Raw genomic sequence first — 17,560 nt, 5'->3', positions numbered from 1 at the left:
TAGAGCGAGGCAAAAAGCAAACAAACAAATGAACAACTTGAGTCTAATCAAGACTAGATTGAGAGGCCAGGCTTCAAGGAGTAGGAGGGAGAGAGGAACAGGCTAAATGTCACCACACGGGGACAACCAGCCAAATCCAGAATGTGGGACATTCTGCAGGACAAATGACCTGGTCTGGCCCTCTACCAAATCAACGACTCAGAACACAAAAAGTAGTGGGAAAATGGCTATAGAACAGACGAGCCTTAAGCATTAAGCATCGTAACAACTAAATGCAATGCATGGGCTTTGCTCTTCCAATAAACCAACTGTAGAAAGACATCTATGAGTCAATCAAGGGGAAATATGAATATAGAACATCAATGATGTTAAGAAATTGTTAATACTGATAGGTATGAAAATGACACTGCGCTTATGTTTTTATAATCCCTTTTAGAGATCCATGCTGAAGTATTATGAGAAATGACATGACACTCAGGATTTGCTTTAATAAATTCAGTAAAAAATGAAGTATAGATTGGTAGTTACAAAATAGCCATGGGGATGTAAAAGCACAGCATAGGAGCATAGACAATAATGTTGTAATAGCCATGTATGGTGCCAGGTGGGTGCTTGAAATATCAAGGGGATCACTTTGTAAAATATGTGATTGTCTAACCACTACGCTGTACACCTGGAAATAATATTGAATGACAACTGTAATTGAAAAACAAAATTAAGATAAATAAATAAGAAAACTCTTAAAACATTTCTCTGTAAAAAAATGTGTGGATGATTGAAAATAAAATCATTACAAAATAAACTTGGTAAGTGGTTATAATTTTTGAAGCAGGGGGATAGATTTGTGACAGTTCATTAGACAGGCTGGGGCAATAATAGGTTTACAGTTGTGAGTACGTGAAACAGAGTTTATTCTTGTATTATTACTGTATTACTTTTACATATGAACAACTGTAAACCTACTTTTGCCCCACCCTGTATTATTTCCTCTACTTTGCATATGCTTTAATATCACCATAGTAAAAAGTTAGGGTTAGAGGTGGGGGGTAGAGAGATGGTAACACGATCAGATCTGTATTTTGAAAAATTCCTCTGACCCAGTTGTTAAAGAATATGTTGGTTGAAAAGCAGATTCCGACTGAACGACAGGAGGACTCAGTCTAGGGTAAGCAATAGCTGAACAGAGGTGGAAACTCTTCTATTTAATCACAATGCAGGGAGCAAGGAGCAGAGAATGGAGACAGTCTGGGTAGCTGCTTGTTCACCCAGAGAACTGAGGCATCCATGCATCTCTGCCTGTCTCTTCTGGAAGCAACAGCTCAGCTTTGCTTCAGGAATGTCACCCCCCAGAGATCAGTGCGTGACTCCACCGCAGCTCCAGGGGAGGGGTGGGCTCAGGCTTGGCCAGTCAGACTGCAGCATTGCCCTGATTAGCACAGAGATCCGTCCAGGGAAGGCAATTTGCTTGCTTTGAACGAATGAGATTAAGACCTGGGACTTTGGCTGAAACTCTTGGGAAAGAAGCACTGGCTTCCTCAGCTTTGAGGGAGTGAGTATAATGCTGCCGGTGGGCTCTTTCCACCAGGGGGAGGGTGCTTTCCACCAGGGGCAGGGTGCTTTCCACCAGGGGGAGGGTGCTTTCCACCAGGGGGAGGGTGCCTGGCTGAGGCAGAAGTGACTGCAGAGGAAAGCAGGGTTGGGTGCTGGAGAGAGCAAGAAGTTAAACCTTGATGATGTTATTTCAGACTCAGGATCCGGTCAGGCCTACAGTGAAGTTCCACAAACACTTTTGAGTTTATGAATCAATAAGTCTCTCTCTCTGTAGCTTTGCCACATCCCCAGCTTTGTGTACCTCTCCCTGTAAGTATTTCACAACCTGTTTTAAAAGTTTCTCAGTTTCTGCCGATAGCTCAGTTTCTACTGGACAATAAGCGCGTTTCTCCCTTCCCTCAGTATAAATCTGTCACAATTTCAGATTTCCACACTCACAAACTGCTTCTTAATGGCATTTTGGGTATTCTATTGAAATCATTGCATACAGTAATTAGTAATCCACAAGATAATTTTGGTGAATTTAAAATTTAAAATCCATCATGCAAAACAAGCTTGGATCAGCGTGGAGCTACAGACAAAAGAAACGAATCAGAGGGTGAGAGAAGCTGCACGCCACCCTGCAAATAAAAATGTGCAAATTTCTCGGGGAATAATCATTGTCTTGATTTTTACTGGTAATTATAATTTAATTATGAACCTACTTTTGCAACATTTTAAAAGTACATAGTTTGCATTTGAGTACTTTCCATATAATTATCTATTATTGAACCTGCTCATTACAGAGCACTTGCTGCATAAATTACTGTGTTTTGTGCAAAAATATTTTTTATTCCAGGTTGACTTGAAATAAAATCAGATGAACTGTTTGAATGGTATTTACTGGATCCCCAATACTGCATAGCTTCTCTGGACCTGACCATCTTCAAGAATGGAGTAGAGATGGACTCTGACTTGGTCTGCTAATATCGGTGAAGATTATTTCCAGAAACCCAGAAGGGTTTTTTCTTTTTTTTTTTTCTTGCTAAGAATTTGCTACTTGTTCCCCTTGAGACAGTCCTGGAGAATCTTCCAGACCCTTCAGCACCATATTTTATTCCAGACATGGGTCAGGCTGCAGAGTTTTAATTTGCTTATACCATGAAGGGCTCAGCTGACACAGTCACACCCAGGGGACGTCTGTAGAGTGGAATATTATTCAGTCACGAAAAGGAATGAAGTACTGATACCTGCTGCAAAGTGGGTCAACCTTGAAAATACTATGCTGAGTGAAAGAAGCCGGACACAAAAGACCATCTGTATAAAATATAATTCCATTTAGAGAAAATGTTCAGAATTGGTAAATCTCTAAAAGAAAGTAGATTAGTTGGTTGCCAGGGGCTGGAGGGAGAGGACCGTGGGGAATGCCTGCTAATGGGCCTGAGGCTTCCTCGTGGGGTGGTGAAAGTGTTCTGGAAGTAGGTAGTGTGATGGGTGCAGAGCCTTGTGGCCCACTAAACACTGTTGGATTTTCAAAGGATGGCTTTTATGGTGTGTGAGTTACGCGGCAATACAGCTATTATTAAAAGATTAAGGAAGAAGAACTGAAGGAGGGTCGTGCGGGCTCTGAGCCCGGGAAACTCTTCTTCCCGGAGCCGTGTCTGGGCCCTCCACCCCCGGCCCCAAGGAGCCCCGGCCGCGGCGGGAAGGGCCGGGCGCTAGCTGCCCAGGGGGCGGGAGGCAGGCCTGGGGCAGGCCACAGGAAGAGCGCTCTGGATCACGCCTCGGGCACTGATTCCAAAACTTTTTAAATAATTGACCTTGATTACAAAGATGATTTGTTTATTTTTGAAAACAGAGGTTTAAGTGACCAGCCCTGTTCATTGCACCTTCCATACCTGTGCGTCCTGTTTGGGTTTCTCTAGCTCACAAGCCCTCCACGGGGCAGTGTTGCCCCCTCTGCCCAGGATCTTTGGCAATGTTTGGAGATTGTTTTGGCTGCACACCTGGAGAGAGGTGGCAGAGAACGGGAAAGCTGCTCAACTCACCCCGCAGCGTGCTGGGCGGCCCGACAGCGATACAGCGAGAGCCGGGTTCAGGACAGGGCGGCGCCGAGGCCGAGGCCCGCGGCTCGGGCCATTCCCGCGCCCTGGCCCAGACCCGCCGTCTGCCACCCGAGCCACTTCCACGGGCTCCCAGCTCCCCTCCCCTCCAGACCACGGCTAAAAGCTTCCCAAACACAGCGCGGACCCTGGCTCGCTGCCCACTGCGGGGTTTCCTACTCTTTAAAGAACAGAATTTTATTATTGACTGTTTGCAGGAAACCTGAAACACAGCACACAGCGCCGGGAAACGGAATTGTCGAGGGCCAGGAGAGGCACCCCCGTTTTTGCATAGCGGGGTCCCACGGGCACGTGTTGGAACTGCTCTCCCCACGCTGCCTTTTTCGGGGGAGCGGCCCCCAGCGAGGTCCGCATGCGGGAGGCCCCACGCGTCAGGCTTCCAGCCGCGGGGCTGAAACGCGCGGGCCCAGGCACTGGCTGCGCTTTTCAAGTTCACGGCCGAGCGAGGTTTCGCCGTGGACCGCGGGTGGAGGAATCGGCACCCCTTGGCGGTATGAGAGCCAAGCTGGGGTTTCCTCTCTCTCTCTCGCCCCAGTATTCTAAGAAGGAGAAAAGCTTTAGGCAGAGATGAATAGAAATTATTCAGTAACTCCAAATTTATTGCTCCCCAGATCTCCTGTCCGGGTAAATCAAGATACTCACAACTCTAGGTAATGAGATAATTAAAAACTAGTAAATATACATGTGAGGTGCCTTCTACCATTAAGGCCAGGCAAGGTACCTGACTATGAGACTCTGACTCTGTAGTTTGAAATCTCATATCAATTATAAGAGACACTTTCACAGATCTCCCTGAGCAACATTTACACAAAACTATATTTTATACACTATGTAAAGTACTGAAGTATAGATTTAATCAAAACTATAAATAAGACTAAAGGTGTGCTGTAAGAGTGAAATATGCAAGCATAAAAATATTTAGCCAAATTTTAAATCAGTTTCACTCTGAATTATACTGGCTTCTCTATTACTTGCACAACCCTCAGCCCCCCACCTCCTCTTTCCTTTCTTCAACTGAATATTCTTTCATTGGAGAGAAGACGTTTTGGAGAAAAGAATCACAGTGGCTTTAGGTTTCTGTGTTTGTTGGGAAAGAGGTGGAAATTTAGAGAGTGTATTTCTGCCCACATTCTGAATCGAGTCTTTTAATCCCTCCCTTGTCCCTGGAGGCCATGCAGGTAACTGTACAAACTCAGGCCTTGGTCTTGGGCTGGGACTTGGGTTTGAACCCTGCCTGTGACCCCAGCTGTGTGCCTTGGGCAAGTGACTTCCTCTCTCTGGGTCTGAGTTTCCTGGTCTGTAAAATGGGATTGATGGTGCCCACCTCCCGGTGGGTGGTAAGATGAAAGGAGAGGGTGTGGAACTGCGATATGACCCACACCCATCTCGCCTCTTCTTACTTTGTGTAGTTGAGGGACTGACCTCTTGACATTATGGCTGGATGGAACGAACTGCATGTGAGGGACATCAAATGACCAGTGTCATCACTGTGTCCCAGTGAATTAACTGGGAGGACCAGTTGTTTCGGAGTTGGAAGGAGCTTCGTGCAGGGTGATTCACTGCTGTGTTCTCTTCAAATCAGCATGCTTTACAGACCTCGATTTCCAGGGGTCTCCTTTTGTAAGATGCCTTGTCCTGGCTCACTGAATCAGGGTGCCCCAGCACGCAGAGGTCAGATGAACCGTGAAACAGAAGGAGGACCGGTAAAGTTTGGTTTATGAAAAACACTGTGATTGAGTGACCAACTTGTCGTGGTTTCCCCAGGACTGTCCTGGTTTTGGCTCTGAACATCCTGTGACCCTGGAGATCCCTCAGCTTGGGAAAATCAGGATGGTTGGTCACCCTGCACTGCAGTCAGCAAGTTTAATTCTGGGAGAGGTAGTCAGGGACGGGAAGGTGGTGGTTTACATAGGGCTGGGGGTGGGAATGGGGGGGGCTGTTAATGGGCATGAGGTTTCTTTTTAGGCTGATGGAAATGTTCTAAGTGATGGCTGACAACTCCATAAATATACTAAAATCCATCAACTTGTACTCTTAAAACAGGTGAATGCTACGCCCTATCTCTAGAAAGCTGTTTAAAATTGATTATACAATTCTACTTTCATAATAAAGCATTGATTGTTTTGATAGAAAAATAATAATACTTTGTTCACAAAATGAATGCATGCATTAATAACTTGAACTGAATTGCCCGTCAAATTGGAAAAGATTTATTAAGATGGACAGTATTCAGATTTGACAAGGGCAAAGGGAAGTGCTCTCATGTTCAGCTGATTAAAAGTGTGCATTAATAAAAGGTACGAATAAAAAATGTTGGCAGGGTGGACCAAAATGTAAAATGAACATACTCTGACTCAGCAATTTCGTGCCCAGAAGTTTACGCCAAGCAGACAGTTGTCAGTGTGCAAAGGCATAGGCGCAGAGATGTTCACCACAGATGGTTTAGAATGGAAGCAATCTAAACTTTCATCAGTGGCGGACCATTTAGGTGAGTGATGGCAAACCCATGCCATGAAATATTCTCCCTATGACAGCAGAGAGATGGCAATATAAATCCACAGCACACCTAGGGTGACTGAATGTCCCAGTTTGCCAGCCATAGTCCCTATTTTAGTCTGGGTCTGGGAAAACCCCTCCGTCCCAGGTGAATAAAGATGGTTGTCGACAAAACTATAGAAAAACAGCTAACAGGATGTCACCAGAAAGTTAACGGGAGTTGGGATGGTGGGATTTCAAGTCAGCTCAGTTTTCTTTGTCAAGATTTTTGGGGTATTATTTGTATTTTTTATTGATTATATTAGAAAAAAATACTAGTATTACAAAAGAACCTCTCCTGACACATTAACAAGAATGTACGCATATTAAATATGTCATTTATTTTATGTGGTTTGATTGCTGTTAGTGGGAGATGGGTCTGTTTGTGTCTCTAAGTGCGTTCACGCATCAGCACACATCCGCATCGGTACCGCACAGAGTTCCCGAAAGTCAGTTCTGCGTGTTTTCCCTTGTGACATGTGGGCCTAGCAGGGAGCTTGGCTTGCAAGATGCTTGTTGAAATGAGATGAAAACAATCCATCAAAACTGGAATGGAAAGTCAAAGCAATACCTTTAAAATATTTGGCCAAATCGGTGAACACGTTATTATCTTACAATGAGGCCCGTTGATTTGACCGCTTTAACTTTTCTTCATGATGCTGACAGCTTGATTGGATGGATTGATTAGTGCCCTACGACGTTTTTTGTTTTTACTTTTCCTATTATTAAAATACAATGAACACTCATATAGAAGTCAGAAATTGTTGTCAAGCAAAAAAATTTTTAAAGCCTCTCTAGAGATAACCCCTAACCACTTTCACTTTCCAACTGTTTTCTAGGCACACGAGCAATGGGGATAAATTGTAAATATATATATATTTACATGTGAGTAAAACATTGACCAAGAATGAAATTCTGACATATTATGACCTTTCTGCACTTTGCCACGTGTTGTAGCTTCCATCCACACCAAGGTACACAAGCTCTTGCACTACTGTCCCTGGCTCCACGGCATGCTGTGGTGTGGACCGACCACACTTGAACTGATTTGACTCGCTTTGAAAATATTACTTTTTGCTGAGCTTTGTCCATTGGGAGCCCTGTAGTTGGTCTCACCGTCCAAGAAGCATGTGCAGCATGGGCAGGAGAGGGCCTGGCATAGAGTAGCTGCTCCCCAGCTGCGAATCCTTCCCTGCGACCTCTACTTACAGACCGATAGTTGTCAGGAGCTGAAAATGTTATACTAAGTAAAGGTTGTATAACAATTTTCTGAGATCCTATGGAGCAGGGGATCCTAGGTGAACTGAATCTATTCAAGAAAGAGTTCTCTTTACCCAAGTGGGGATTAAAACACTTTCTCTCCCTTTGTCAGCCAAACCATCAGAAAGACCGATGGATGCCACTTCCAGAATTTTCCAGAATCTATCCTGAAGCTTCTTTTCTCCCCAAATCCGAGCCATTTTTGTCACTGGCCAGTCTTTTCCCACTACAAAGGGTTGGGCCTCAGTCATTTTTGTATCCATGTGATGGTGTCTATGAAGTGCTCAAGAAAAATGAAGACGTTATGCCTACAAGTTGACGTTATATTAGCTGTTTTCTGACATGATATTAACTTGCTGTAGGGGTGAACATCTTCTTATAAGGCCCCCACTGAAGCATCTTCTATTTAATGAATTGCTATGAAGCGTGCCAGACAGGGAAGGACTTTTAGAGAATAATTTGCACATACATCTAATTTCCAACACAACCTCTATAATTACAACTGGATAGAATTAAGTGATAGGTATTTATGGGTGGATACGTTTTCAAAGGTAGTTAAAACTCATCACTATATTTGCTTTACATGTTTTGTCTTAAGGTAACTCTGCTATGTAACTTTAGAAGCTATTCTTGGATATTTCTTATTAATGATTGAGAATGTATAGTTTTGAGAATGGTCCTATTGGTAATGCCAAATGCCTGGGTGGATTCATAGAGTCATTTCTTTATGGACATGACGTTCATTTAGTCTTTGAACCCCTTGATGAGCCAGGCACTGTCCTAGGCTCTGGAACCTCAACAGAGATGCACATTTTGTTTTATGTAGCATATAGTCTGATGGAAAAGACTACTTTTTAAAAATAGATTTTTAAGGTCATTTTAGTTTTACCAAAAAAAAAAAAAAAAGGGGTGCACAAAGTGAGCTCCATACACCCTATCTCTCTGCCTCAGTCTCTCCTAGTCCTAACACCTGCAGTAGTGTGGCACATTGTTACAATTGAGGAATCAATGCTGATCCAATATTATTAACTCTACCTATCCTTCCATTTTCCAAGTAATATTTCTTGTGCCCCAACCAGGTGAGTCTTCCATGTATCAGCCAATTTTTATTCAGTGCCTGCTCTAAGTTCTGGCTGTTGCGTTTGTTGAGTGCTGGAGAAATAATGGTGAGAAAAGACAGCCATTGTTCTTAATCTCATGGGACTCAAGTTCAAGAAGGGCAGAGACTGAAACAAAGTAGGCAGATATGTGTATATGCATATTAATGTATATTATGACAGGTTTGATAAATGCAGCGAAGGAAAGGCCATGGAGTCATGAGAGCTTAAAATGGTATCAGGGGAAGGTGATTTAATCAGTCAGGTCATAGACTTTTCCCCAAGGGAATGAAGATTGCGCTGAGGTCAACGAATAAATAAGTTAATTAGGAAAAGAGGGGAGGAGCGAGTGCGAAGGTAAAGGGACAGCGCGTCCTGTCCAGGGATGGGGAGCAGGGTTTGAAACTCAATGGGGACTGGAGCAGACAGAGGCAGGAGAGGGGCGAGAAAGGCAGCGGGGAGCTGGGCAGAGACCTTGGAGAGCTCCTAGGACACTTTGGGGAGTTCAGCTATAATCCTTAGAGCATTCAGAATGCACGGGAAGATTTTCAGCAGGGCATCTGTCGGCTGAGGTTAAGAACAGGTTCAAGCCCTGGCTGGTTTGGCTCAGTGGTTAGAGGGTTGGCCCATGGACTGGGTGCTGGGTTCAGTTCTGGCCAAGGGCATGGACCTGGGTTGCAGGCTCGATCTCTGGCCCTGGTTGGGGGGCTTGCAGGAGGCAATCAATCAATTTGTTTCTCTCACATCGATGTTTCTCTCTCTCTCTCTTTCTCTCTCTCTCTCTCTCTCTCTGTTCCACTCTCTGAAAAAGCAATGGAAAAAAATATCCTCAGATGAGAATTAAAAAGAAGAACAGGTTCAAGGCACAGTGTGCCTGTGGATGATTCAGAGGCTCCGTCAGTGTCCCAGTGAGAGATGCCGGAGGCTTGAGCTGAACAGTGTGTTAAAACCATGGGACTGATGGAGAAACTCCAAGATCCTAGGCCTGAGAGGTAGCCGGGGGCAGACTTGTGGACAGATGAACTGTCAAGTAAACAACAGAAATGGTGTAACAACAGGTGGTGTGGTTGTGGGAGGCCTTTGAAACTTGGCTAGAGCTGATTGGAATGGCTCCTTGAGGTTGAGATTTGATGTGGGCTGTGAAAGAAATAAGGAAGGAGGAGCTCAGAGGGATTGCAGGTTGGCGGAGCAAGTGAACACAGCCATAGAGAAGGGAATTTGCATACTTTGTATAGAGGAAGCAGGGGAAGCAAAAGAAAAAAATGCTGAGAGCGACAGTACCCAGCAGCTGTGACAATCTTTCCAGAAAAAGTGATTTGTCATGTCTTTTGATTTCATGGCAGAAAATCAGCTCAACATGTCTCAATGCAAAAATCTACTTGCTGATGTAAGTGAAAATTACATGTGTAAATGGCTTCAGGTCAAGCTGGATCCAGGTGCTCATAGTACCTACATCTTTTCTCTCTTCACCCCTTGACTGTCCTTCTCTTTGAATTGGCTTCATTCCCAGGCTGGCTCCTTTTTCTTGGTGGAAAGATGATATCAGCTGATCTAGGCTGACCCACTAGTTAGACAACCCACGTTGTCTTACAGGAGGACACCCACATACCAACAGTTTTTCTAGCAAAGATTGGAAGTATTTGTCTTATTTGTCTAGCTGATGTCACACGTCTCCTAGAACCAATCACTGAGGCCAGGAGATCCAGTGCTCTCATCCCAGATCTTATATATTTTCCTTTGGAAGTGGGGATGGAGTCATGGTCCCCTCCCCCAAGTCAAATGGACTGGGAGGAAGGGAGGAAGTTTCTCCGTTGGAAAGTCGAATGCTGTTATGAGAAGAGAAAGTGTCCACTGGGAAGATCATTCATGAACAACAATAACGCAGTGTTCACAATATCACAGGAGGTTAAAATGGGTAATGAACTGAACTTGGGAGAATGCCTTGCTTTTAAGAGAGTCCCTTTTGATGCAAGATAAAGAAATTGTGATGACATCGTGGGACACATACAAGTCTCATTTTAAAGACACCCAGAGCCAGCCTCTCTTCCATGGCCCAACCAAATCTGCAGTTTCTCCTTGAGTTTGGTGGTGTTTCCTTGAAGCTGGTGAATCTTCCAGTGTCTGACTGCTGCTTGGGCTGGGGTCAAATACCAGGCTCGGGCCCCTGCTCTCTGTCCATAAGTAAGTTGGCATTAGTTTGTTCACCTGGTGTTTTATTGTAAAAAGTATGAAGCTTGTCACAGGGAATTGAGTCATATTAGAAGGCGAAATAGAACTCTAGTGGTTCTTTTCTGTTTTTCTAGTAGAGGGAGGTCGATATGGGTTTTTGATCATAATTCAAGTAAGGTATGTCTTTGCCAACCATTCAAGAGAGCTATCTAATTTCGAGCCCTGATTCCCCCATAAATTATTTTTCATGTTCTTCTCTGAATTCTTTCATTTTTTTTTAGCAAAAAGTTTTTAAAAATTTAATTTTATGTTCTTTTCATTTTATCTTGATTAAGCTTTGAAAGGCCTTTCTCAGGATCTTCTTCTGGCTGATAATTAATTTTAAGGCATTCTTTCCTGGTTCATAATAGCCTTTGTTATTGTGTAATTAGAAACAAAATTGAAATAGACTTGCCGCCCCCTCTCGTGAAGCCCATAACCCAGCTCCTAGAGCTGACTGGATGGCACGGGTCGGGCGCAGAACGGGGAGCCCTCCCTCTGTTGCAGCGAAATTAAAACCCAGTAAGGAGAAACGAAGCAAATCCTAAATCATTGCACGGGGATGATGAATATGACAGTCGATGAATTTCCCCACCATTCAACACCCTTAGCTTTAGTTTTTGCAGGACAAGTGGTACCGGATTATATTATGGTCACCTAACCCAGCACTCACTACCCTCCTGTGGCTTGCAGGTCCCAGTGGTGTCCAGCCCCAGGCAAAGGTGAAGGACAGGGAACTAGGAAAGAGGGGCTTCTTCCTGAGCCCCATTCTCTGCTTTCCAGAGGCTGTGGCAGGCGGACTTCTAAAGATACTCCCAAGATGCCGGTGTCCAGGTTCTTTAATCAAATAGGAACTTCTCCGAAGGGATATTACAGTTGTAAAAGTCCCCAGTCCGTTTGATATGATATGAAAATTATTCGGGTGTTGAGCCTCTAAATAAGAGCATTTTTGTTGGCTGCTGGCAGAATGGAAGTCAGAGCTACTCAAGAGTCTTCAAGGAGCAGAGGCATGCAGACGACCCTGTGCCGAAGCTGGAGGGGCCTGGTGCAAGGACAGAGAGCCCCACCTGAGTGCTGAGAGCAGCTCCTGCCCGCAGTCAGCAAGGAGGCCGACCTCAGTTCTTAAACGACAAGGAACCGAGTTCTGCCAGCCAGCGGAGTGAGCCCGGAGGCCGCTTCTCCCGGGTGAGAGAGCAGGCTGGCGACACCTGACCGTCACCCTGGGGAGACCTGAGCAGGGAACCTAGCCCAGCCTGTCCAGACTCCTGGCCCCCAAACCTACAAAGCTGAGATAAAAGTGGGCGTTGTCTTCAGCAGCTAAGCCTGGGCAATTTGTTACCCTGGACAGAAAACTCATTCTAGCTTAAAACACAGATACGTAAGGTCACATAGAAATAACTGGACACCGAGGCTTGCATGTAGGTCTCTCGGGCTTCAAGACCAGCCTCTCTGTGTGGCGCCGGTAGGACCGAGCTGGTAAAAGTACAAGAGGCCAAATGCAACCGATACACCTCAGTACTTGTTTAGCAGCAGTTTTAAAGGGTAATTTTTTGAAGAAGGGGATAAAAAAAAATCAAAACCTATAGTATTCTGTTCAAGTAACCTGCTTCTTTCACTTATCTCTAAATATTTTAGTCGCACTTTTCCATGAGATCAAGAGCAGAGTAGGGGAAAAAGGAAATGTAAGCCCTTGGATGCAAGTTCTTCAACGGCCTATCTCATTCTTTTAACATCCCCGGTGAAAAATGTTCACCAAATGAATGAACACAAGAGAGGGAGACATTTGTCAGTGTCCGGAGACATTTGTGATGGTCACGACGAAGGGGGGTGATGTTGGCATCTAGCGGGTAGAGACGAGGGAGGCTGTGGCCACCACAGCACACAAGACAGCACCCCTCCCACAACACACACAGAAATGTCAGTGGTGCTGAGGCTGAGGCTGAGGCATCCTGAACTGGAGGAGCCTTGCTCTCAGTGGGATGGTTTCTCTTCCCCCCCTTCCCCACTGCAGTCCTTCTGCTGGGCCGGAGATGTTGCTCATGCCGCTGACTGTGGCTGTGAAAGCGGGGAGGGCGCCTATAAGGCTAGGGCCACAGTTGTTTGATGATTAGTCACCTTTCTAACTATAGATAAGAAGTTTTCCTACAGACCCTGGGAAACTGGAGGATGTGCTGCAAGGAGGAAAATAGCTGTAAAAAGGTAAGCGACACCTTGGGGTCTGGATGGTTCACTGCTTAGCAAAGAAAAAGCATTTTGAGCACAGACAAAGGACAGGATGCACTTTGATTTGGTTGCTGTGCCTGGAGCCTGACCTCTCTTTGGGAGTTTGCCTCAGGAATGCTGACCACCCTAAGGTCCCAGGAACAGGTGGAGCTGGGTTTTAACACCTTTGAAAATTAACTACCTTGTTATCAAACTTCAAGATGCTGGAAGGAGACACAGGGATCACAGACCTTGCAGCCGCCCTTCTCTCCCCCAACCCTTTCCCCCTTGCATGCAGCCTTTCTTCCTCATTTCTATATAACCAGCCAGCTAATAAGGGAGGGGGAGAGCAGATTTTATGTGGACAAATCCCTCTGCTCTCCCATTTTGCTGGCAATAATGGAATAAAACTTTCATATATGATTCAACCTTGTCTCTGCTTAATTGGCTGCAATAGCAACAGGCAGCCCCGACCCACTGTGTCGAGTTTCACTTCTGGTTTTCACAGTTACCCAGTTTTTGATGGTTTTCCAGAACATTTAATCACCAGTCTCAATTTTAATCTTTGAAATCCATCTGACTTCTTAGCTCCTGTCCATTTACTAGGGCACTTGACCTACTCACTCCCAACCTGGATGCTCGTAACAGCTAACATGGCATGAGCACTAACTCCGTGCCAAGAGTTGTACTGAACCATTGATATTATCTCCTGATTGCGTCCTCATGGTGATTTTGCAAGAAAAATTCTGTTGTCCCCTTTCACAGGTCGGGAAACTTGAAGACCAGAGAGTGTAGGTAACATGCTTGAGATCTTAAAGTTAGTGAATAGCAGGGCCGTGTCCTGAATCTGAACCCCACGATTCTAGTAACAGTGCTTCATGCCTTCCTCTTTGCCCATTGTGACCACACTTGCTGCAATTTTTAGTTTGAGAAATGCCTATTTGCTCATATTCATGACTTTTCTTCCATTATTTCCAACCTGCTGCCATTGACTCCTTATTATATCTCTGAAGTACCTGACTATTTTTTCACCAAAGTAAAATGGAAAACCAGGGAAACCGATGAAGTACATAGAACCATCTTTTTAAAATATATATTTGGTCATGTCTCACCATCTTGCAGAAAACCCTTAGTGGCTCCCAATTCTTAGGATTAACTCGGACATCTTGAATGTGACCCACCACGCCCTGCACGGTCTTGCCCGCGCCCTCTCTCTCTTCAGTAGGGTCGGCCAGGCTGAACAAATACAGATTCAAAGGATACAAGGGTTCAAAACAGCGGAGGTTTATTTCTTACTCATACAACAGCTCAAACAACATTACAGGTGGCTTGTGGTTCTCCTGGGGGACCCCGTCTCCTTCCATCCTTTGGTTCCTCTTTCCCCTGAACCTCATTGTCACCTTTGTCCTGCAGGCCGAATGGGAAAGAGAACGGAAGATGGACAGCTGCTGTGTTGGAGTCAGGTGCGCCTCAGTCCCTTCACATTCAGTGGCAGGACACCCAGCCGCAAGGGGGGCCGGGAAAGGTGGTCTAACTGGGTCCTTCTAACTCAGTCCGTCATCACTTTGTCTTCTCTCCAAGTGCTGCAGCTGTGCTGTCCCACCTTGTCTTGAAAGGCACCGTGCTTATTTTTTCACAGGGCCTTTGCCTTTGCATGAACCCATTCCCGTGATAGGCTTAACTCTCACTTTCTTCAGCTCTGAGCCCGTGTTTCACTTCCTCAGGGAAGACTTCCCTGGTCATTCTCCCAGACACCCCCCATCAACCAGACTCTTCTTGGTTTGTCTCTCACAGAACCATGTTCATTTCCTTGATAGCTCTTATCTCCATTAAAAAAAGCCCTCATTTGTGTGATCATTTTCATTAATATCAGCTCACCCATGAGATCACAAGTTCCAAGAGAGAAGGGGCAGTGCCTCCTTTGTTCATATTGTATCCCAAGTACCTACCACAGTTCCTGTAGCCACTCAATAAATATCTGTCAAATAAAAAAAAATGAGTTAGAATCCCATCAATGGATTCCAGCAAAGTTTCTCCCATCACATTGTATCCTGGGACTGCTGCTATAAATTAAGTCACTGGGTGATGCAGGATCATTGAGAAGTGGAGCTGTGAATCTCAACATATAATGCAGATTTCATTTTGCGGATTTCTCTCATTTTACTCCTTTGCTCCTTTCCTGTTTATTTATTCATCAACCATATACTGAGTCTGCATCGGCAATTATCCAGGGTCCTGAGTGTAAGTAAATAAAAGGCCACATTTTCTGTCCTCAGGGAATTCTGGATGGCCAAGGAAATTGACACATATTCAACCAACTAGACAACGGTATTATTCTCACTATAATAGAGGTATGAATGGAAGGTGATGTTTCAAGCCTGGATGGTAGAAAAACGATTGTTCCTAGAACAAACATTTCAAATTGTCTTTGCCCACAGGCTCTAAGTGAAGAAAGAAAAAAAAAAGGTAATTATCTTCTGTTGGCCTAGAGCTTTGTGTTTTGCAGAATGCTTTTAGATATGTTCCCTCCTTTCATACTTCCACAAATACAAGGCCAGATATACTGACAATGTTTCACTGACAAATAAAGAGAAATTCTGGGAAGTGATGAGCTTAGCTAAGAATTTATTGTTGCTGAGTCATGAGGAGTGTGGGGGGAGAGGGTGGTCCCTAGGAGGGTAGAGCATGGCCAGGCTGGCAGGGGACACCTCCAGCTGTTCAGAGTAATGGTTATTTATCAACTGGTGTAGCTATATTTCAACATTTTAACAACTGTCCTGGCTGCCCTGGCCGGGATACCGGCTGGCCATCAGCCCAACCTCTAAAACCTGCTAGATCACTAACGCTGCGGCCTCACTCCAGATGTTTTATTAGTTTCCTTAAAAAATACCTCTTAAAAATTATAAATACCCAGTGTATAAAGCATCAACAACAGACCAAATATAAAAGGGAAGTGAATGCTTCTCTGTTTTCCAGAAAGCCAGTTCCTCAGTCTCCTCCCAAGAGGCGATGGCAGCTTCTGTGTCATGCACGAAAACACTGTCACATACAGACGGAGTGTACTATTCTCATGGGTCTGCTACTTGCTTTTTTTTTGCTTACTATATCTGGATTGTTTTCTGTGTCACCATACATAGATTTCCTCATTCTTTTTCACAGCTGTAGAGTATTATCTTGTAAGGACTATTTATTTAATCATGTCTTATACAATCAACATGTGACATATATTACATAAGAGATACAATTTAATATATCATATATATTATATACTTAAACTATTACAGAATATCTACGCATAAACAAATGTACCAATAATCTATAGGTCCATAAATAAATTTAGATTATTTATTCATAAATAAATCCATTTAATTCAGGATGGGAAAACTATAGCCCAAGGGCCCAATCCAGTCTACCACGTGCTTTTGTGAATAAAGTTTTACGGGAACACGGACACGTCTATTCTTTTATGTAACATCAGAGTTCAGTAGTTCAGCGAAAAGCCTAAAAGTTGCATGAAAAGCCTAAAATATTTACTATCTGGCCTTTTATAGCAAAAGTTGGGCAGCCACTGGTTTATTTATCTAATTATTGAAACTCTGACTGTGTGGATTAAATAAACCTTGGATGGATTGAGGTTTGTGGTTTAACTTTTCTTACTGGGGGGCATTTAGATTGTTTGCAGTGTTTTAAAATCAAGGCTACAATGAAAGTCCTTGTGCATAAGATTTTTTACTTTTGGCAGAAAAGGGTTTGAGTCTGTAAGATAAATACTTGGCAGTAGAATTGCTAGAAACATCATTATGTGCATTTTATACTTTTACAGAAGTTGCTGAGCTTCCCCTAGGAAAGCTGGTACACTCATAACAGGATTTGAAATTATCTGTTTACTCTTAGGCTCACCAAGCACTCTGTGTTGAGCTTTGCTGTTTTCTTTAAAATTAAGAGTTTGGGCAAATGTCTTCATATATGTTCAAAAGTCATATTATTCCTCCTATAAGTAACATGTTCAAGCTTCTTCTCACTTTTATAAACTGGGATGAAGGTCTTTTAAATTGTGTTCTTTTTGCAGTAGGGGAGTTAGTATGTTGTCATATGGATTTTAAATACTTTCACTCTGTTAGTCATTTGTCTTTTTGATGGTGGGGAAGGGAACATAATAAGAACAGAGCCACAGTTGTTTAATAATTATTCACCTTACTAACTATAGATAAGAAGTTTTCTTAAAGACCCTGGGAAACTGGAGGATGTGTTGCAAGAAGAAACACAGGGCAGTAAAAAGAAATACATTTTAAAAGCAGACCAAGGACAGGACATGCTTTGATTTGGTTGCTGTGCCCGCACCCTGACCCCCTCCGGGAGTTTGCCTCAAGAACGCTGACCATTCTCCTGACCCAGGAACGGGCTGAGCCGTTTGTAACATCACAGAAGATTAGCCACCTTGTTATTGGACTTTGAGCTCCTGAAGGCTGGACTGCAGGCCCTCCCCTCCTCTTTCCCTCGTACACTGCAGCTCGAAGCTGCATGTAGTTATCTTTTCCCTCACTGGCATATAATCAGCCAACTGGCAAGGAGAGTCAGAGCAGACTTTCCAGGGTGGCCGACTGC

Source organism: Miniopterus natalensis, chromosome 7 (genome assembly GCF_054644295.1).
Source record: "Miniopterus natalensis isolate mMinNat1 chromosome 7, mMinNat1.hap1, whole genome shotgun sequence".
In the NCBI taxonomy this organism is placed as follows: Eukaryota; Metazoa; Chordata; class Mammalia; order Chiroptera; family Miniopteridae; genus Miniopterus; species Miniopterus natalensis.
The sequence above is the reverse complement of the archived record's forward strand: the minus strand, read 5'-3'. Positions refer to the sequence as shown.